Genomic DNA, 23,627 nt, shown 5'->3' on the forward strand with positions numbered 1-23,627 from the left:
ATATATAATTGGTTTTCAAGTGATTTCAGATTTTTAAAAAAGGAATCACTAAAAATCAGCTCTAACAATGAACACAATTTGAATTTTTGTTTTTGAGCTATTACTGTTTAAGTCATGCAAACTTTGGGAATTAATTACCCAGAATATTTTGAGACTGATTCATGCTGTCTTTTGAATCTGCTTACTTAGAAGTGTCATGATAATTTTTCTTTAAAACACCAGAGTTGGCTTCAGTTCAATGCTGATGCCATCCATTGTCCCAAAGGTATGCTCTTATTGCTGCAAAAAAGAAAAAAATATATAATGCATTTTTAAATTATTAACTAATGCTAGCTGAAACATGGAAATTCACAATAACAGTAGTACAAAGTTATGGTAAAAATCTTCCCTCCTACAAATATTTTTGATGGAAATTATAGCAACATTACTTTAAGCCAAACCAGAGAACTGCAATAGAATGATACTCTTCAGTCCATTCCTATACAAATTTTTACTGCAGAAGTCCCAGTTTTTAGTATCATTTTTAAGGCACCTATTTGGCCATTGGGTGAAGGGGTAGAATATCAGCTGTCAGCACTTGAAAAGGGAGGTGAGGTGTTGGTAGAGTCATGTTCTTTCTGAAGTCCTCTCCCAGTTTTTGGTAGCCCCCATGTATCCCTTGGTTTATAGTAGCACAGCCTTCTTTATATCACCATCTTCTCCATGTGTCTAGATCTTCACAAAGTGTCTCTATATGCCTTTCTCTTATAAGAGAGTGTTTTTAGTCTAAGGGCCCACTCTACTTCATATGAACTCATCTTAACTAATTACATTTGTAACAACCGTCTTCTAATTATTTGAAGGTCATTCTGAGGTGTTGGAGGTTAGAACATCAACATATTTTGGGGGGCTGAGGATACAGTTCAACCTATAATACCTGCTTTAGATATTCTAGATACTAGGATTACAGAGCGAGTATGACAAAATTCATGTCTTCCAAGTGCAAGGAGATTGACATGAAACAGAAACCAAGAATATCAGTTAGTGCTAAGGACTATGTGAACAATTTTATAATAGGGCACCTACTTAGGTTAAGTGATCAGAACGATTTGATCTGTAACCTTTAAGCCTTTTGCTGAGTTCCCAAGATAAGATGGAGTTGTTGTTGTTCAGTCGCTAAGTTGTGTCTGGCTCTTTGCAACCCCATGGGCTGCAGCAACCAGGCTCCCCTGTCCTTCACTATTTCCTGGAATTTGCTCAGATTCATGTCCATTGAGTTGATGATGCTATTTAACCATCTCATGGAGGCAGCCATGTAAATATGGAGAAAGAGGATTCTAGGCAAAGGAAACCAAGGATCCCAGGGGAGGAAGAGCCGGTCCTTCCACTACTGCTCCCCACAAAGTCTGTCAGCACAAAGGATTTCCTTTCTTTTCATGAATTTATGTATTGCTTCACAAATTATTTACGTGAATTTCAGCTTCTAGTAGGTAATTTTCTGTGAAGTTTTGGATGAATGGAATAGCAACCCAAGGAATGGAACTTTTTGTGTTCTAAAACAGAATATTCATCTTTAATTTGAAGACAGTGTATTGTTTTGTGGACTAGGAGGCTATTTTTATAGTTTGATAGCTACATCCCAAATATAACTGAAATATCATTGCAAATGACTGTAGAAAATAAAGAAATCATTAGGGACCTGAAAAGTCTTACTCCTATCACCTTGGAGAGAGAGAGTGAAGTCGCTCAGTTGTGTCTTGACTCTTTGCAACCCCATGAACTGTAGCCCGCCAGGCTCCTCTGTCCATAGGATTCTCCACGCAAGAATACTGGAGTGGGTTGACATTTCCTTCTCCAGCAGATCTTCCCTACTCAGATATCGAACCCAGGTCTCCTGCGCTGTAGGCAGACTCTTTACTGTCTGAGCCACCAGGGAAGCCCCCAAACAAACAAGAGCATGATGCATTGACCGGGAATTAAACCCAGGTCTCCCATGTGGGAGTCAGGAATTCTACCACTGAACCACCAACGCCCCTATTAGAAGAAGGTTCTTAAGAAAGTGTGGCCTATGTCAAAAGTAGCTGTATCTTATATGGTGATAGCAAATCTGATTTGCACCAATGCATTCATAAAATACATTAGTTATCATTTATAAGAAAATCATGCTCAAATTTATCTTTCCATTAGTTGGAAATAATGTATAAATAGTCATTTTGGTGTAATACAGCTACTTTTGACATAGGCCACACTTTTCTAAGAACCTTCTTCCCTTTTTAAATTCTGTAATATAAGACACAGTGGTCTGAAGCTGGGCTCTAAATTGTTTCACCTCAAGCAAAATTGAAAACATTTTATGATAAGGGAAACCTGCAGAGAGATTTAAAGACTAAAATCTTTTGCATGTTTGCTAAGTCAAATTTGGGTTTGCATATTTAATATTGTTAGGAAGATTCACAGTAAAATTGGGGCACTTTTTTGATCTCTGTTGTTTGCAGACATAAGCATATTTTACTCAATGAATTATTAACTTCTCCATAAGCCTGTCAGTTTTTAGAAAAAGATCAAGAACTTGTAAAATAACGTGTCAGAAACTGTGATTCAGAGAGAACAAATGCATCCAACTCCCAGAAAAACCTCAGAATTGACCCAATGGAGTCTTAAACAAGAAGCTTTCTAAGCATATGGTTGCTTCACAGTACCTTTCTATGAATTTTCTCAAACAGAATTTCACAAGGGCCCATGGCACTCTTAAGGTACTCAAAATTTAAAATTGCTTATCTTTTCATTTGGAGGGGGGGTAGATTTCCAACTAGTCCTTAAAAATTAATCAAATTAGTGACACTCTTCCTGTATAATAAACATGTCAAGAAATTTACAGGAGAGCTGCTCTTTTTTATTGCATTAGAAGAACAATATTAGGAGTTTCAACACAAGGTCAATTCTACTCTATCCCTTTGGGTTCTTCTTCTTCTGCTGCTGCTGTTAAGTCAATTCAGTCGTGTCCGACTCTGTGCAACCCCATAGACGGCAGCCCACCAGGCTCCCCTGTCCCTGGGATTCTCCAGGTAAGAACACTGGAGTGGGTTGCCATTTCCTTCTCCAATGCATGAAAGTGAAAAGTGAAAGTGAAGTCACTCAGTCGTGTCTGACTCTGCACGACCCCATGGACTGCAGCCTACCAGGCTCCTCCATCCATGGGATTTTCCAGGCAAGAGTACTGGAGTGGGGTGCCATCACCTTTTCTGTGGGTTCTTCTAGACTAGTCTAAACAAAGGAGCCCAGCATTCACCTTTGATGGGATGCAAAAGTCAGTCGACTCTCCCCTCATCCCATACCACCTCCACCTACGATTCCTGGATGCATTAGACTGAGGCATGCAGTATCTGGCGTCCAAGCCCAGGGGACAGGCACCATGAGTACTGCAGCTACTAAACCTGATCTACTGGGACAGCCAGAAAGGAAGCCAGTTCTTATTCAGCTGGGTTTTCTGTTGCTTCTTAAAGCCCACAGTGATGATTTTGAGAGGTCTGAGTGAAATGCTGGAACCCTGGAAGAATCAACAAATGAGCTATGAATATTTTATTAGTACTATTAATAGCTCATCAAATAATGAACGGAGGCTGGTTGATTCAAAATTCGTATATAAATAACTGCTCAGAGTCCATTGTTAGTAGCTGCTGAGAATTAAGTTCTACTCTGTAGCCTGCTCTAGTGAAAATACGTACGTATAAATCTAATTTGAGAGATAGGAAGGTGGGAATCCAGAATATAGAGAAGGCTTTGAACTTCCTTTGACTGAGACAAACATAGGAAGTTATCACTTTCTACTTTTCACATCACAATCAAAAAGACTCCTCCTTCCTTTGGTTCTGGAAGTGAAATGCAAGAACAGGTATGAGTCTCTTGGCTTTTTGCTTGTGTTCATGTTCCTTTTGTGCCTCTCAAGTCTTGCACATCAGTAAGTAAGTGAAGACAGCATGTGCAGAAAGAAAAACATGCCCTTGAAGTGGTTTGCAGCTTCAAGGAACAGAACAAATGTCAGCCTAGGGAAACAGCAACTTACTCAAGGTCAAAACAAATGCAATTTGCTGTCTTAGGGAGAACAACTTGCTGATACAGGTGAAGGAGCACTTTCTTCACATGAGAACCACACCATCTTGGCAGGCTGTTTGAGCAAACCAGGCTGCAGTGGGGAGTTTTTGTTCCAAATCTTTCACTACCTCACTCTGACTTACTACCAAAGACTGCCCAGGCATGTAGATACTAGTGAATTCTGTGTATCAGCAGGGACTGAGAAAATGAAAACTGAAGAAGCTTCACAGATGTGGGTTATTTCAGAAAAGTGGAGAAGAGAGGGAGGAAGATTGTAGATCTTAGGGAAAACATTAATATTGTGAGTCAGATGCACCTGAGGTTTCCATATGCTTTGCAGATTTAATTTCTGTGGTGAAGCGCACATCTTCTTCCTTTGTTTACTCTTCCACATTGTCTTCTTGATTTTCCTCCAACTTGAGATTTCTTCTGCTGGATTTTAAAGCAATGATTTTAAATCAGGCTGCTCTGGCCTAGGCAGATTTGTTTGATAACAATGGTTTCCTAGACAATAACCAGAGAAAAGCAAGTAACAAACTAAATATTTCTAGAATCAACATTTTAGCAAAGAAGACTAATTGGGGTGAACAGACCCCAGTTTCTTGAAACTGGAACTCTACTTCGTCCAAATTCCCCAAATAGTTATCTCTTTGTTGTATCTGACCATGGAAAATCTCATTGCTGTAGTTCAGAGAAAACGAAACACAGTAAAAAGTATTGCTCCCTTCATAGTCCAAGTAGGTCAGTTGCAGACATGAGAGAGGTGGGAGCAGGGAGGAAGAGGGCTGTGCTTTACATAGACATTCTGAAATCCAAGATCTTTTCATCTGTGATGGGGTCGACAAACTACAGCCCCCAACTCAAATCCAGCCTAATTCTAGAAGCTAAGAAAGGTTTTTACATTATGTATCCTCAAAACCCTAATATACTTATTATCTGACCTTCAGAGAAAAAGTTGGCTGACTCCTGATAGTGTCTGCAGATCCCTAGAGCTTTAAAGTGCTTTGCTGGGTTCCTGGAACAACCACAGATGAGGAGAAAGAGGGCATGGAGGATTTTGTGGGAGGTGCTAGAACAGGGCTGGAGAAGAATGATGCACCGGTATCTGCACTGCTTTGGGCAGAACTCAGTCACACGGCTGCAGCTAGCTGCAAGGGAGGACAGGAAATACAGACCAGCTCTGTGCCAAAGAGGAAGATAAATCTGGTTGATGAAAATTCTGGTGTTACAAAGCCCACAAGATTAACTACTCACAGAATTAAATAGGCAGCTGTTCAAGAGTTCAGGAAAAGGCCAGAGTGCTGCAGACTGAGGTTATGAGGTTATCACAGTGGTTTCCCAGAAGAGGTCAAACTATGATGGTCAGTCATCAAGAGGATGGGAAATACAGGTAACTGGCATGAGATAGTCAAAGCACAAGGGTGGAAAAGGGCTTTATGCTTTGCCAGGGAATGGTGAAGTCTTGCCCAGGGAATCATACTTAACAAGGAAAGAGGCTTCCCAGGGAGGGAATTTCTAGGAAATACTCTTGGAAGATTGGGTTCCACTGGTAAAGGTCTTAAGTGTCAAACCAAGGCAGAAAGTATAAAGGGAGGCCAACTTCTAAAATTCATCCAACCAGGGATTTTTTCTTCTGATTTTTAATTTGTTTATTTTTGCTCTATGACTACATTGTCTATGAGTCTGTAAACACTGTGTCCTGAGTTTCTTCACAGATTTCTCTGGGTGAAGGTTACCTTCAGAAGATAGGAGCGTTAGGATTTCAAGAAAAGAAATGAAATTGTAAAAAACTGACCCATCTATTTTGAAAAACACAAAATTGTCAATTATGCATTTATAGGAGTATATGATAATATTTATGCTGTTTAAAGAATAATAATAAAATGAATACTCATGCATACATCACCAACATAAATAGTAATAAAATACTATCTATATTTGTGATCCCTCTACCTATATAGGGTCTCTTGATCACATCTCCCTCTCTCTATTGCCCCTTCCATGAAACAATAATTCTGCATTTTATGTTAGCAATTATGTTACTATTCTTTATAATTTTACCACTTATATATGTATCTCTATAAATATATGATTTAACTTTACCTATTTTCTGACTTTCTGTGACTTTTTTTCTCAATTTTCATTTTTAAAATTCATGAAAATTGCAGCAGCTTGTAGCTAGTAGATAATTTGTTTACATAAGATTCTACTGTATATTATCCATTATACTCTAAATGGCCATTCCTTTTTCCTTTTAAATTAGGGGAAACTTATCTCTTCCAAAGAAGGCATTAAAATGAATAGTAACAAAACAGAACAAAATAAAACCAAAACCAGGAAATAAGATGCTAGTGATGTTTAATTTGATTTGCTATGACATTTACCTGTATTCTTTTTGGTGGTTTGCTTTTTCAAAGCACCAGTTCCTGCATGTGTTTGAAGAGCTCTGTCTACTTTAGAGACTGCCCCTGTCCCCTAGTGCTCCCCATGCCAGTTAGGGATCTTTAAGGCACTTTTGTGCTACCAGGTCTCAGATTCCACTTCAAAACATTTATTGTATGGGCCTTTGTGGGAGAATTTTTTTTTTTTTTTTTGCAGATCTCAGGCCATTGACAACATATGACTTGGCTTTTAAAATCCAGTGCTTCTAGTTATAATGTAACTCTAACAGTGATAATTTTACGTTAGTCATCTACATTGTTGGACTTTTGTCCTTGAGTCTTTGATTCAATTTTGTAAATGAAATAGGCCCTTGTCTGCTTTACATCTTGAGTCTGGCTAAAAGAACATTCCTTAGCTCCAGTTGATACATCCATTAATCCATCCAGCCAGAAAGCTTGGAAATCCTGAATCAGTACCTGGGGAATATCCATGTACAGTTCCCTGAGAGAAACTCATCTGTTCAAGGCTCGTTATCTAATGAAGTTTTCAAGAGTATATACCGCCACCTGACCTCTTCCCATAGAAGGAGTCTAGAAAATGCTTCTGAGAGTGATGGAACATTTGCTTAATCATTTCTTCAAGTTTCTTTTCCTTTTTGCGTATATTTCAAAGGCAGGTTTCACTTCTAAGTAATTAGCATACATTTGCCTCATGAGAACAACTTGAGTTGCTTGCAAAACTCATTTTTAAGCTTCTTTGCTTAAAGCAATCAGTTCCATAAATTATACATCTGTTACTTGATATGCATTTTCCAATAGGTAGTCTAAAGCCATCCCACATGAATACTCATTTTCACATTAAAGGTAGAAAAGGCCTGAAAGCCTGATTTTCTGGCACTTTTTTTTTTTTTTTTCTTTTTTCCTTTTGCCAAGAGGCAGACACTGTTCTTTTGAAAAACCTATTTATTCCTGATGGGAAGTTTTATTTCTATCTTCAGAAACATCACTTTTGATTTGTATAATCAGTTCAGCAAACTGCTTCTTAAAGTGATAAATAAATATTAAATTAAACTTGCAATTAGAGTTTACTAAAAATATAGGTTGCTATAATTTTGTTGGTGATAGAAGTACAGAAGTAGAAATGATTAATGATGATTACTAATTATGCAGCTGTGTTCAGAGCACACAAGTCTATAGAACCACGGGGTTAAGTTAAATAAGGACTTCCTCCTAGGAAAAACCTTTGTAGACAGTATCTAAATACAGCTCATTTCAGTCTGTACTTAATCAGCCCCATCACCTGCCATCACTTCATATAACAAACAAAACCAGAAATATAGAGCACTAGAATGAAGAACCATCTCATTTTCTTTCCTTTGTTGTTATTTTGTTGGCTGTTAATTTGCATTCTAAAAATGCCATCAACATGAGAAATGATCAGATATTAATAATCGTGGGGAGGCAACTCTGATTTCTTTCCTAAATTTTGCAGAGTCTGTTTTGGCATTTCATGTTAAAAATGGCTTATTGGTGAGGCTAGTGGAAGTTTCTATAAAATAAAGTCACTGAATATTTGACTTACAGACAGAAGTTGTAAGTTTGAACCCTTCATCTGTAACTTAAAATAAAAAACCTACAAAGTCGCTCTCAGCTTTTTTAGCCATATATATATTTTTTGATAAACACAAAAGTCATTTTTGCTTTCCTGTTCTTCACTCCTGTGGAAAAGTCATTGTTTCAGGAAAAAAAAAAATTGCAAGTAAAGTAACTGAGAGCCAGAGAAGTTATGTGAAACAAATATCTCAAGCTTGATTCTCTTAAATCCCAGTCACGTGTTACTTTTAGTACCCAATCAATGAACAAAAACAAAATAGAAAAAGAGAGAGAGGGAGAGAGAGACAGAGAAAGGAGAGAGAGAGAAATAGGGAGAAAAAAGAGAAAAGAGAGGAGAGATAGAAGAGGATACTATTACTTTCATAAATGTTAAATAGGGGATGTTGGATAGGGAGGAAAATGATAATAGTGGTAGGGAAAGAAGAAAATAGAAATATGGAAAAAGTTGTCACCTAACAAACATAGCTACTATAGCTATAATTTTGCAGCCATTTAACTTGAATGTTGAATTAGAAGGATGTGTGTACCTTTCCTTCACAGAGGTGGCTTGTTGTGATGAAATAGATTAAAAGAAAGAAAGAAATCTTCCAGAGACACACCTCTGTTGAAATCTAGTTCCACCACTGAAGTGCAGAGTGACCTTGGGCAGGTTACATAACTTATTTACTTTTTTCCCCCCTTATGAGAGGTGGTGATAGAATAGCCATCAACCCTACCCGCCTCCCAGGGTTATCTGAGGACCCAATGAGATCATTTTTTGTGTAAAGGCTCTTTGAAAAGTGCAAAGCATCAAAGTACCATATAACATATGACAAACCACAAGGAAGCTTCAGAGTGTTCCTGGGTCTGGCAGTCGAAAGTCAAATACAAATAAAAATGTAGAAGATGGAGCACTTCTTTTTAAAGAAAAAGTCTGTTAATCCACGTTGTTGTCACGAAGTCATGTTCAACTCTTTTGTGACCCCCATGTACTATAGCCCACTAGGCTCCTCTGTCCATGGGATTTCCCAGGCAAGAATACTGGAGTGGGTTCCCGTTTCCTCCTCCAGGGGATCTTCCCGACCCAGGGATCGAACTTGCGTCTCCTGCATTGGCAGGTGGATTCTTTTCCACTAAGCGAGCGGGGAAGCCATAGCCATAGTTGTAAGACCACCTTTGCCATTATTTGAGTGCTTATTATTAAGAACAGAGCTTAAGTAATTTTATTTTCTCATTGTGATTATAAGAATAGTGTTTCAAAGAGGTGTTGAGGGAAGAAAGCAAGGTATTGAGGACTGAGACAGCTTTTCAAGGGACTGGGTTACTTGGCCCCTCTTCCAGAGCACTGGGAGAAGCCTACAAAAAGGAGAAAGTACTCATGAAGCTTGTCCCTGACTCTCTGCCTTTTCCTGAGTGATGAAGAGCAAACTGCAGAGCCAGAAAGAAACATGCTTGACAGCTCCCCCCATGACCTCCCAGCCCAGCACCTCTTGTCAGAGCTGGCTAGCAAGTGGTGGAGATGGACACAGTAAGGGCAAGTGTGGATGCGAGATCAGAGCCACTGACACGATGGACTCTCACCTTTGACAGCACCTCAAACTGCTGAGGCTCCAGAAAGGAAATAGACATTTGGAAACAGAGATGACAAATGACTTTTCCATCCAACTGCTCAGCATGTGGTACTGGATTTCAGAGAATTGGGGGAAAAAAAAAAAAAAAACCACCCAAAACTACTGCTTATCCTCTGTGGGCTTATCAAGTGTTTTATCACATTATTATAAAATATAGCCTTAGCCTAAAAGTCTTGTTTGCATGAGGGTGTGTCCAGTTCATGGGTGGAAAATTTCAATAATTCTTTCCATTCTGTTCTATGTCCCTCCCTCCTTTGTCCAGTGGTTCAGGGTCTCTAATGTGAGCCCAATATGCTCAAATCCTAAGGATCAACTTTATTTGGGATTTTAAACCTTCAAGAACCAAAATGGTGGGCGGGGGTGGGTGGGTGGGGAAGAAATCAGAATTCTTTGGGAATAGGGCCAAATACTTGCCAAATGTTTGTATGAATAGCAGATATGACTCTTTTCTTTACTTAGGCAACCATCCAATTATATTTATTAAATGATTATTCAGCCAACACGAGGTTAAAGACACTATATGACTTCTTTTAATGCTTCAATTCAGCAAATTATCTGAGTTGACCAATTTCATCATTAAAATGGTCACCTTGGTTGTGCACGTATGTCTCTTGCCCACTTGTGGTTTTTCCCAACTCCTGAGCCTGAGGCAGGTGTTGACAATTTTTACTGCATGATGGGAATAGTTAGAAACACCAGCACTGGTGGGTGGACAAATGTCTTCATCAGGAAGTCATGAGTTGGCTTGAGATAAGAAAAGGTTGACTTGAAAACCACCTTCCCCTTGGTTTCATTTGGACATTTTCTTCCCTTCTCTGCTCTCAGCTGAGAATTCTGTCCTTTAAGTCACTGAAATGTCTGTCCCTCTCTCCTACATACACATGCCTTTCTTGCAATCATCTTAACCACTTTTTAAGAGGAAGCTGTAGGTTCATAAAGTAAGAGACAACAGTTAATGTCAGCTCTCTCTTAGACCATAGACTTCAGGAAAAAAAGGAAGATTCCACATGCCAAGATGCACAGACAGTCCACTCTGAAGCCACACTGGCCTTCTCCAGCACCATGATGAGCAGCATTCCAGGCTGCCTGGAGAGCAAATTCTGAGGCTTTCTCTTCCCCACGATGCAGAAGTATATCTCCCTGCTGCTGGCCCGCAGCACACTTTTTAACTTAAAAGCAAATTCTTATTCTTTGAAGACTAAACATTATAAAAAGACAAGCTTCAGCCTCTCTGGAAAAGCAACTGATAAATACACTCAAACTGTGAATCTATTTTCACATTGTTAAGCATTTATTTATTAAAAAATAATATATGTTTCTGGAAATAGCTCTTTTTTGAAAATCTCCCCAGGGTAAGAACATAGCACACATAGTCTGTAGAATCAAGGCCCTGTAGGTAAGAGAAATTATTTTGTCATATGGATTCCTCAGGAAAGAAGATCATGCCAGGATAAGCATCTACTGGTTTTTTTTTTTTTTTAATTTCATTTCTACACCCTATAATAATCTATTATAAATTGTATTTGTGATAGATTTGTAATGTGTCAATGTGGTGAGGATAAACTACATTTCCTGGAACTTCTGTTCTTGTATGTTTCAGGTGCAAATGGGCTCTAAGAAAGATGCTCATGGGAGATGTGGAGGGAGGAAAGGAAGCAGTACCTGTACTGTTCCTCATTCACTCTGTTGCTTACCTGCTGGCACATCTCATTGGTGTGAGACGGTGGCCAGCCTTACAGCTGCCTCATCATGCCCGGATCCTCCAGATTCTCTGATTCACGAATAAGGTGAGCAGAAAGGAGCAACTGCTCTCGACACAGTGATAAGACATTCGCCTGTCAGAGGGTGGGGAATAAACCCCATGAAAAATCAAGGACCTGCAACCTCAGGGAAATATCTAGGGGTCCAGTGTGTGACATGTTAAGGACACTTTTTCACACATTTACTGAGTAACCTAAAAAGCTACAAGTTGTGAGCAGGGGCCCAGAACAAGAGCAAGCTCTGTACGAAGCCCAGACTGCCGCTGCCACTTGTGTGACTGAATACCAGTTTATGGGCTCAATGCACAGTGAGGCCAATAAACCAAAACGTCAGACTTTTGAGCAGAGAGGGATTTATTTCAGGGCCAGGCAAGGAGGATGGGTGATTCATGACCCCACCCCCACCCCCAAACACCCTGAAGGGTTTTGGCAAAGTATTTTTAAAGGCAAGGTGAGGGGGGCAGCAGTCACAGGGTATATGAACAACTCATGCACGATTCTCTGATTAGCTGATGTTGAGGTAACAAGGCAGTGTCACGGGGTTAACATTATCAATCGTCAGGCACCGGGAAGTCTAGGGGTTTATGATCTTCAAGTAGTTAATGTCTTCCATTCAGTGGTGGTTTCCCTGGTGGCTCAAATGGTAAAGAATCTACCTGCAATATGGGAGACCCAGGTTCAACCCCTGGGTTGGGAAGATCCCCTAGAGAAGGGAATGACAACCCACTCCAGTATTCTTGCCTGGAGAATTCCATGGACAGAGGAGCCTGGCAGGCTACAGTCCATGAAGTCACAAAGAGTCAGTCATGACTGAGAGATTAACACACACTTTAGCATCTATAAAATAACTCAGGAGGTGTGCATCAAATACTATTATCTAGGTCCTTCAGAGAGGAGTTACTGGGGAGGATACGGGGTATGGCTCTATCTCAGGAAGGCCCACAGGGTCCTACTTGGTAACACTTGGACCATAATCCAGGAGATCCAATGGTGCTTGAAATGTCATTGACTTATACGACTGCTATAATACTTAGAGCCTCTTTCAGGTTCCTATAGGTGGATCACAATGCAAATCCTTGGGATTTTAGAATAAAGCCCTGCCATCCTCTGTGGATAACTATTCTTTTAAGAAGTAGCTTATGTTTTGCTACTGAGTCTTAGTAGACATTGAAAGCTTGGCCAGGGGTTACTAATGTATCATGTGACCTGAGCTAAGTATTGCCTGACCCACTGAGCCATAAGGTTAAACAGGCACTGAAGTATTTCATTCTCAAGAGAGAGTGCTATATACAAAATTGGGCTTGAGCGGAATGTGAAGGCACATGTATGCTGTATGAGCAAGTGGCCAGTATATCCAGAGCCTGTACCCCTGATATATTGCCTTCTTTCTCTTAATCTGTACCTATGGCCTCCTGGGGAGCTCCCTGTGTTGGAGCAAGAAAACACTCAGGTCAGGCCTGTGGTTCTGCACAATAGGCAGATGGTACACAAAAGTGGTCAGTTAAGAACAAAATGGACAGTTGAAGCTTAAGAGCCTTATCCTGAAGACCAGGGGTGAAGGGAAATCTCCCCAGTGCCAGAATATTGAGCACTGCCCCTGGTTGTCCATTTTGCTAGTAAGGAGAGATGTCCAGAAGTACAAGTCTACACTAATTTGTGGGCCATGGCTAATACTTGGCTGAACATTAAGAGATTTGGAAGGAACATGATTGAAAAATTGGTGTCAAAGGGATCCGGAGGGAAAGCAGGTTGACAGAGCTTTCCAAATGGTCAAGGCATGTGAAGATATTTGTTTCTATGTGAATGCTTACCGAAGGGTGAATTCAACAGAGGAGTACTTTAATAATCAGATGGAGAAGATGAGCCATTCTGTGGACCTCAATCAGCCTGCTTCTCCAGCAACTTTGTCACTGCTCAGTTGGCTCATGAATAAAGTGACCATGGGAGCTGAGATGAAAATTATCCAGGGGCTCATAGTCGTCTGCTTACCAGGGACCACCTGGCTATGGCTGCTGCGAGAGCCCAATATGTTAATAGCAGAGGTCAACAGTAAGCCCTGGCATGGCACAGTTCCCAGATACTAACTAGCCACCTACTGGCACGTTGATTACATTAGATTAGATCTTCTATCCTGGAAAGGACAGTGTTTTGTTCTTACTGGAATAGACATCTACTCTAGATATAGATTTGTCTTCCTTGCCCACAATGCTTCTGTCCAAGCCACCACCAAAACCATGTACAGAATGATTTACTCACTGTCATGATATTCCACAAACCATAATTTATGACCAGAAAAAATTATTTCATAGCCAATGAGGTACAGCAATTGCCTCATGCAGCTCCCTGGTCTTGCCATGTTCCCCATCACCCTGAAACAGCAGGCTTGACAAAATGATAGAATGGCCTTTTGAAGACTCAGCTATGGTGAGATGTCCAGGATCAAACGTGCTCCAAATCATCATCCAATGCTTATTTTTGTTTCTCCCACACCCAGAATTCATAGGTCTTGGAATAAGGGGTAGTGATGGGAAATGTTCCTCTCGTACTGTCCCTGGTGATGCAGTAAACTTTTGCTTCCTGTCCCTGTGATGTTAGGCACTGCTGGTCCAAAGGTCTTAGTTCCCAAGAGATAAGTGGTTCCATCAGGGCACCGAAGGATGACTCTGTTGAACTGGGTGCCCCTTGACTCATGCCATTGGATCAACAGTGAAAGAAGGGAGTGACAGAACCTGGGCTGATTCTGCACAAAAAGGTTAGAGAAAATGTCTCCAGTGTTAAAGATCCTCTCGGTTGCATCTCAATATTCCCGTATCTTCTGATAAAGCTATATCAGTTCAATTATTAAGACTGCTAATGACCCAGACCCTTCAGGAATGAAGATTTGGTTCACTCTACCAGGCAAGGATCCACAACTAGCTGAAGTATTTGCTGAAGATGAAGGGAATATGGAACGGGAAGTGGAAAGAAGTAGTTATAAATATCAGCTATGACCACACAACCAGTTGCAGATATAACTACTGTAATAGTTATGAGTATTTCTTTCTTACTGTGATATGTTGGTTTTGTTCAGTCACGAAGTTGTGTCCAACTCTTTGTAACCCCATTAAATGCAGCATTGTGATATGACCATGTATATATATATGTGGGCTTCCCTGGTGGCTCAGTGTTAAAAGAATTCACCTGCAATGCAGGAGACATGGGTTCAATCCCTGAGTCAGGAATATCCCCTGGAGAAGGAAGTGGTAACCCACTCAAGTATTCTTGCCTGGGAAACCCCATGGACAGAGAAGCTTGGTGGGCTACAGTCCATGAGGTCGCAAAAGAGTCGACATGACATAGCAACTGAAAGACAACAACAATAAATGTATAGTTATATATAGTTTATATGCATATATATATTCACCCAATTATTTTTGCATTTGTCCTATGTCTCATTCTCATTTTCTTATCTAACATAAGATGTTTTAGCAGATGTAGTAAAGGATAGCAAAGGGGAAGTGTGAATTAGCAAGGTGCACACCAAAATCAAACATCACCCAAAGTGAAGAAAAAAAAAAACTTTGGATCCTCTTCTGGGCAAAGATTAGTGTTTGGGTTGTTCTTGGGATAGGAGCATCATGTTAGGTGGAGACATGACTGTGTTATTATCTTCATTTGGAGATAAAGTGTGATTTTAAAAATGTTTTTGAGTACCAAGTTGTCAAAGAGTAGCTCTGACAGTGAGTAAACTTGAGGACGCAGAACTGTAGTTCTCAGAATCTCTCTCCTGTGTATTAAGAGTGGGCAGAAAGACATTCTTGTGCAAAATTTGGAGGTGGTGTGAAATTGCAGCCATTTCATTGTTTGTATATAGCTTGTTTCTTCACAGCTGTCTCACCTCCTACAGGAGGCAGCAGCTGGGCTTGTGACTCCTCTGTGTCCTGCTCTTCCTCCAGTTTCTCCAACTCCTGGGCTAGGTATGTATGTTTAGCTCTGTGATGAGTGTCCTGCTTCTGCAGGAAATCTATGTAATCAAGGTCAAAGTCGTTAAGGACTGACACAAATTTCAATCTCCTTTGAACTACTGCTTGTGCACTGGATTCTAGCTTGTTCTGAAATAGGCTCTTCCCCATTTTACATCCACCTTCTTTTTCTGATAGCCTTTACCTGGACTTCAAGTTCCAGCATCAGATGTGAAGACAACAACTTTACAGACGTGAATTAACCATATACAACCATTCCATATGGTCAGATCTCTGTAACTACGTTATATGTGTGTGCGTGCTCAGTCACTTCAGTCATGTCCGATTCTTTGCAACCCCATGGACTATATAGCTCACCACACTCCTCAGTCTGTGGGATTCTTCAGGCAAGAATACTAAAGTGGGTTGCCATGACTTCCTCCAGGGGATCTTCCCAACCCAGGGATTGAACCTGTGTCTCCTGCACTGGAGGTGGATTCTTCACCACTGAGCTACTGGGGAAGCCCAACTATACTACATACATAACAACAGAGATGAATCTCAAAATAATTATGCTGAGTGGAATAAGACAGACAGAAAGAGCATATACTGTATGATTTCATGTATATAAAATGCTAGACGGAATTCTTCAGTGGCCCAGTGGTTAAAACTCAGCACTATCACTGATGGGGCCTGGGTTCAAAATTCTTGGTTGAGAAACTAAGATCCCACAAGCTGTGTGGTGAGGCCAAAAAATAAATAAATAAAATAAAATTCTAACAAATGCAAACTAATCAAGAATAGGAGAAAGCACATCAGTGGTTGCCTGGAGAGGTGGGAGAGGAGAGGCAGTGAGTGGTATAGTTGGGGAAGGGTTAAGAAGATGAGGAAGAAGTTTTTTGAGACTGATAATTATTTTCACTCTCTTGAAAATAATGATACTTTCATGAATGTATGCATGTGTCAAAACTTACTAAATTGTTCAATTTAAATGTGTACATTTTATTGTATGTCAATTATGCCTTAATAAAATTGAGTTGTAAATTCTGAAAGAGATGAGAATACTGGACCACCTGACCTGCCTCTTGAGAAACCTATATGCAGGGCAGGAAGTAACAGTTAGAACTGGACATGGAACAACAGACTGGTTCCAAATAGGAAAACGAGTATGTCAAGGCTGTATATTGTCACCCTGCTTATTTAACTTATAGACAGAGTACATCATGAGAAATGCTGGGCTGGAGGAAGCACAAGCTGGAATCAATAGTGCCGGGAGAAATATCAACAACCTCAGATCTGCAGATGACACCACCCTTATGGCAGAAAGTGAAGAGGAACTAAAAAGCCTCTTGATGAAAGTGAAAGAGGAGAGTGAAAAAGTTGGCTTAAAGCTCAACATTCAGAAAACTAAGATCATGGCATCCAGTCCCAACACTTCATGGGAAATAGATGGGGAAACAGTGGAAACAGTGGCTGACTTTATTTTTCTGGGCTCCAAAATCACTGCAGATGATGATTGCAGCCATGAAATTAAAAGATGCTTGCTCCTTGGAAGGAAAGTTATGACCAACCTAGATAGCATATTGAAAAGCAGAGATGTTACTTTGCCAACAAAGGTCCATCTAGTCAAGGCTATGGTTTTTCCAATAGTTATGTATAGATGTGAGAGTTGGACTGTGAAGAAAGCTGAGTGCCGAAGAATTGATGCTTTTAAACCATGGTGTTGGAGAAGAGTCTTGAGAGTCCCTTGGACTGCAAGGCGATCCAACAAGTCCATCCTAAAGGAGATCAGTCCTGGGTGTTCATTGGAAGGACTGATGTTGAAGCTGAAACTCTAATACTTTAGCCACCTGATGAGAAGAGCTGACTCACTGGAAAAGACCCTGATCCTGGGAAGGATTGACAGCAGGAGGAGAAGGGGACGACAGAGGATGAGATGGTTGGGTGGCATCACTGACTCAATGGACATGGCCTTGGATAGACTCCAGGAGTTGGTGATGGACAAGGAGGCCTGGAGTGCTGCGGTTGATGGTGTCGTAGAGTTGGACACAACTGAGCGACTGAACAGAACTGAACTTTTTAAAAAATGCAACCTTTTAAAATTCAACCAAAATACTGTGTTAGTCAGGTTGAAGCAGAAGCATAAATGTTTTATATACATGAAATCATATAGTATATGCTCTTTTTGTTTGTCTTATTTTACTCAGCATAATTATTTTGAGATTCATCTCTGTTATTATGTGTTCATTCTTAAAAGAGTTGAATCTAAAAGGTTAGATTTTCTTTTTCTTTTTAAACTGAAGTATAGTTGACTTATTTGACTGATGTGTTAATTTTAGGTGTATAGCAGAGTGATTCATGTATTCTTTTCCAGATTCTTTTACCTTAGAGCTTGTTACAAAATAAAAGATTAAATTCTTAAATAACAGCATATTGTTTAAGTATAGGTTAACCACAAGCATTTAGATGCAGTGGAACTGGGCATAACTCAAGAGATACAGGAGTCCAGGCAATCATTCGTGATATTTTGGAAGCACTTCCTGATGGCAGGAGGACCTAGAGATAGCATCATTACATCAACCTCATCATTAAGTGGAGAAGTGTAAGCTTCTTTGGAAAGGGCTTTGAAAGGCTGGACTCTGCATAAAATGGAAATCTTGGCCAGTGGAATAGGGCTGGACTACACTATTGCCAAAGGTTATCCAGGAGACTAGGGAGGGACTGGACACCACCCACTGATTTACGAGTGAGGCACCTTCTGAGAGGAACATGGAATAATATCAGCCTGAATAAAGGCCAGTCACTCTTGTTCTTACCTTGCTTCAGCACCATCAGCATATGAATTCAGCAGCTCCAAGGTGGTCCCTTTCACCCAGTTCTGCTCTAGCCAGTTTTCTCTCACGTTGCTCAGACAAGCCAGGAGAGACAGATTGCTCCACAGGGTGCTTTAAAGCCTCCGAAGATGAGTCATAGAAAGCAATAGTATAGTGGGCATTTGACTAAAAAGAAAGAGATCCGGATTTTAACCCAGATCTGGCGTGTATTAACTGGGGTACTATGAATAAATCAGATTCTCCCCCTGAGTCTCATTTCCTCGACAGTCAAATGAAGGAACTGAACTATGTGATCTTGAAAATCTCTTCATTCTATGCATCTAATGTAGTGGGATAATAAAGTCTTAGATGATGAAAGGCCTAGTTGTGGTCATGTCAAGAACCACATAGACAATCTAAGTTGAACCATCATGTGTAACTCTACACATTACAGCATAGCCAGCCATCCACTCATCCATCCATCCAACCATCCATCCAACCATCCATCCATCTATTCATCCATCCAATAAATATTTAGCCAACAAAAATATGTATCAATAATCAGATATGCAGATGACACCACCCTGATGGCAAAAAGTGAAGGAGAACTAAAGAACCTCTTGATGAAAGTAAAAGAGGAGAGTGAAAATACTCAACACTCAGAAAATGAAGATCATGGCACCTGGTCCCATCATACCTGGTCCCATCACACCAAGGCAAATAGATGGGGAAACAGTGTAAGATTTTATTTTAGGGGGCTCCAAAATCACTGCAGATGGTGACTGCAGCCATGAAATTAAAAGACGCTTACTCCTTGGAAGAAAAGTTATGACCAACTTAAACAGCATATTAAAAATCAGAGACATTACTTTGCCAACAAAGGTACATCTAGTCAAGGCTATGGTTTTTCCAGTGGTCATATAAGGATGTGAGAGTTGGACTATAAAGAAAGCTGAGCACCAAAGAATTGATGCTTTTGAACTGTGGTGTTGGAGAAGACTTGAGAGTCCCTTGGACTGCAAAGAGATCCAGCCAGTCAATCCTGAAGGAAATTAGTCTTAAATATTCAATGGAAGGACTGATGTTGAAGCTGAAACTCCAATACTTTGGCCACCTGATGCAAAGAATTGACTCATTTGAAAAGACCCTGATGCTGGGAAAGTTTGAAGGTGGGAGGAGAAGGGGATGACAGAGGATAAGGTGATTGGATGGCATCACCGACTCAGTGGACATGAGTTTGAGTAAACTCCAGGAGTTGTGATGGACAGGCAGGCCTGGCGTGCTGCAGTACACAGAGTCGCAAAGAGCTGGACGGGACTGAGTGACTGAACTGAACTGAACTGAATATGTGCAAGACATTTTGCTTGGCAATGGAGACCGGAAGATGAATGTTATCCAACTCCTTTCCTCAAGATGCTCACAGCTCACCGAGAGAAAACCATCTATTTACAACATTTGATAATTTCAATAAAAATATGTTAATATCAGAGATGTATTTTGGTAATATTTTGATTTTCAGAATCTTAACAGAGAAAGAGGAAAATAATTCTTGTAGTTGAAACAACTGAATATGAGTACATTTAGGGCAAAGGGCATTTCAGAAAGTGCCACATGAAGATATAGGAGGGAGGGATTAAAACTGTTAATCTCAAGCATTGTCCCCTTGGGAAACACATGGTCATCCTTTTTCTTAGCCTATCATACTTCCAGTTATGTATTTCTTGTATGTAATAATTACTCAGCAAGCATTTAGAAAGAAGAGGAAAGAGAAGAAAATTCTAACTCTACTCTCCACATAGCTAAGCTGGTAAACACCAATTTTCCCTATTAGAAGAGACCCAAATTGGGAAGCCACAAACTTTCTAAGCGAAGGATACATCATTTTGAATTGACCAAATTTAATTAATCCAAAATTATTAACTTACATTCTTAAATGTAAAGGTGATGCCTTTAAACCTGAGGTTCATCTTCATAAAAAAGTATTTATTTTTGAGGTTTATGTCATAAACACTAATATGTTTACTTATTAGCATCTAAATTCTCCAGAGATGGCTTTAAATCAATATATTTCTGTTTTCAAAAAAAATCTTCCTTTATTCTTTTCAGTTTTATCAGAATAACCCAGCTTTAGGTGAATTGATTAAAAGGGAAGAAACAGCTTATACCAACAGAAAAACTCTGACCAACACTTTTAATTTTTGTTCTCAACCTATACAGTTGAAGATAGTAGTAAGTGGACAGTATGTGTTGTGTGCTAAGTTGCTTCAGTCATGTCCAGCTCTTTGTGACTCTGTGAACTGTAGCCCACCAGGCTCTTCGGTCCGTGGAATTCTCCAGGCAAGAATACTGAAGTGGGTTGCCTTGCCCTCCACCAGGGGATCTTCCCAATCCAGGGATCTAACCTGCATCTCTTGTTTCCTGCATTGACAGGCGGATACTTTATCACTAGCGCCACCTGGGAAGCCCATAGGCCTGTTCTAATAGTCTAATGTGTTTAGCTATTCAACAGCCTGGGTGAAGTCTGCTCCCCTCTCTGACTTCCCTGAAGCCAGCAAGCCGGGTCATGTGGCTGGCTGACCTCCCAGCACCACCTACCTCTACTCCATGAGATGCCATCAGATCCCACCCGAAGGAGCCAGTCGTCCCCATGAAACAATGAGTAATTCTTACAAGACACAAGTGGAGCTCTGTTACTGTGGCGCAGGAAGGCCTGATAAGATCTCCCAGCCACAGCATTCTTTTGTGTCAGCAGACGCAAGTGGGATGTTCCTTCTGCGGCTCTTACGGAGCAAGAGGAAGCAGACTTTGAAACACAGTGTTCATTGAAATTGGCTTTCATCTAAGGAATCCCGTGGCGGCCCCTGCTTCATGATGTGCATTCTGTCTGCAGCTGAGCTCTCCTGATGCATTTCCGTTGTTTGTTCTGGGGGGAGGGCAGCACCTTTATGAGGCTCACTCACTCTTAGTAGGTAAAGGGCATCACATTGTGCTAGACAAAGCATACAGTGTCAGGATGTCTCCAGTGAGTCTGGAGCCTAGAAGGAACATTACAAATAAAATTTGAAAAAACAGTCAAAGCCTCCGCCATCCTGGCTCAATGATGAAGCACGAGCTCTGTCAGAGAAGAGACATAAAGCCTCCGGGATGACCCTTGGGCGGCACATGCATGCTTGGTGACTTTTGGAGCAGGAAGTGTTTGTTGCTTTAGTTATTACAGTGGGCACAATGCCACAGGCCACAGATGGTGGTACTGAACTATACTCTGAGTGCTGTGGGCACTCAGGGAATCTTCCCAGAAGCAAATCCGCCTTCATTATTTATCAGGGGGGCAACTCTGGTTCTTAAAGGACAAGAAAGGGGAAGAGGAAGTAATCCACAGCATTAAAGCATGAGTAAGAAGTTTCTCCATCCTATTGTCCTGGTTTATTAACAATTCATCTTCTTTTCAGAGAAAAACATTCAGGATTCAATAAAGAGTCTCTGATTAAGAAGAGGTCTAAATCAGTACATGAAACAAGCCAACACTGTTTAGTCCATTTTTCCTTTTTCAGACACCTCTTCCCACCTATCGTTGCCCTTTCTTCTCTGCTGTACTCCACCTGTACCAACCAATTTATAATACAAAGGAACCTAAACAGTTAACTCAGTATGGATAGAAGAGTGAATATGAAAATTTTCCACTTCCATGACACTTTAACTCTGCATAAATATTGTTTTTCTTTTGACTCTTAAAACAAGCTGGTGAAGTTAGGTAGGCCTTGTCTATTTCAGCAGTAGTGGGAATTAGCAGAGAGACAGAACAAGGTCAGAGACCCTTAAATCTCATAAAGAACTGGCAAGCAGTTCATGAAGGAAAATTCATGTGTAGGGTTCCTGGCCAAGGCCTTGATCATCAAACTGGTTCCCCTAGGCATGTGGACAGGTGACCATCAATCTTCAATCTGACCATCAAGGCTTGCTGAAGTCTGTGTGAGTCTGTATAATCACATGTCTGTGTTTATGTGAAGGCAGCTGTGACAGGGGTAAAGACTTACAGCAGGAACTGATATAGGAAAGCTCAAAAACCCTGAAAATTGTTTTTTGGAGGCGACTATACTTGTTCTAATCTAAAAAGAACCGATATCAATTTTATAAGTGATGCAGGACACAAGAAAATAACAACCCGGGCAGTTAACTTTCCCAAGAAGGGAAAAGATTCAAAAAAATCCTAAGAAATAAAAATTCTAGCTAAACCCCATAAGTAGAACCTAAAACTGCTCTCTAAATGGCTTATCTTTAGCTGAGCTAATAATGAAACTCTTGAATATCTGGAAATTTTGTGGCGTCTTCTCTGGGATATGCTTGGGAAAAGATTTGCCCAAATTTAGGTATTGTAAAAGATTCTGGTGACCTTTCCCCTATATCTGACTTGAATAGCTCATTCCTGATTTCAGTAGGTTTCTGGAAAAGAGAATTTATATTGGCAATTGGTTTTGGATAGAAAGCACCCATCTATCTAACTATCACTTTCTATCTATGATCCTTTTCTTTCAACCATGGTTAAGATAATAAAAAAGAAATGAAATTGTAAGATGGATAATGAGTAGCAAAATTTTGTAAAGGGGATTTCTGCATTGAGTGTGATATTCAGAGGTTCTTTCTAATTTTAAGATTCTATGACTTTAAAAATCCTGGGAGAATAATGCTAGTGCATATAATTTCTATACATACATTGGTGTTCTCTGGGTTAGGACCACATAAACAATATCCAGAAGAGATATCATATATTTTATTAAAGCACATCTGATTCAGTTAATTTAATTAATTTGTTTATTCAAGTTTTATTGTGATATAATTTATGTTCAGTACTATATAAGCTGGGGCTTCCTTGATGGCTCAGATGGTAAAGGGAGACCCGGGTTCAGTCCCCAGGTCAGGAAAGAAACCCTGGAGAAGGGAATGGCTACCCACTCCAGTATTATTTCCTGGAAAACTCTATGGACAGAGGAGCTTGTGGGTTACAGTCTCAGTTCAGTTCAGTTCAGTTGCTCAGTCGTGTCCGACTCTTTGCAACCCCATGAATCGCAGCACGCCAGGTCTCCCTGTCCATCACCAACTCCCGGAGTTCACTCAGATTCACGTCCATCGAGTCGGTGATGCCATCCAGCCATCTCATCCTCGGTCGTCCCCTTCTCCTCCTGCCCCCAATCCCTCCCAGCATCAGGGTCTTTTCCAATGAGTCAACTCTTCACATGAGGTGGCCAAAGTACTGAAGCTTCAGCTTTAGCATCATTCCTTCCAAAGAAATCCCAGCACTGATCTCTGTCAGAATGGACGGGTTGGATCTCCTTGCAGTCCAAGGGACTCTCAAGAGTCTTCTCCAACACCACAGTTCAAAAGCAACAATTCTTCGGTGCTCAGTTTTCTTCACAGTCGAACTCTCACATCCATACATGAT

General features: G+C 40.4%; 2 long non-coding RNA genes across 3 annotated transcripts in view; one reads left to right on the forward strand and one right to left on the reverse strand.

Annotated features, from left to right (window-relative positions):
* LOC121820187 (uncharacterized) overlaps window positions 1-21,159 on the reverse strand; it is a 69,478-nt gene extending 48,319 nt beyond the window's left edge. Inside the window, exons 1-3 of one of the 2 annotated variants that reach the window (XR_009601527.1) lie at window positions 20,786-21,159; window positions 4,388-4,575; window positions 186-279 (exon numbers count right to left, since the gene is read on the reverse strand). This is a non-coding gene — a long non-coding RNA (uncharacterized LOC121820187). The remainder of the gene's footprint in view (window positions 1-185; window positions 280-4,387; window positions 4,576-20,785) is intronic. The other variant, XR_006060631.2, reaches the window with a different exon arrangement.
* Window positions 1-23,627, forward strand: part of LOC132660206 (uncharacterized) — an 81,587-nt gene that overhangs the window by 55,987 nt on the left and 1,973 nt on the right. The window contains exon 3 of the long non-coding RNA XR_009601528.1: window positions 11,277-11,463. This is a non-coding gene — a long non-coding RNA (uncharacterized LOC132660206). The remainder of the gene's footprint in view (window positions 1-11,276; window positions 11,464-23,627) is intronic.

This window comes from Ovis aries, chromosome 8, assembly GCF_016772045.2.
Source record: "Ovis aries strain OAR_USU_Benz2616 breed Rambouillet chromosome 8, ARS-UI_Ramb_v3.0, whole genome shotgun sequence".
Classification (NCBI taxonomy): domain Eukaryota; kingdom Metazoa; phylum Chordata; class Mammalia; order Artiodactyla; family Bovidae; genus Ovis; species Ovis aries.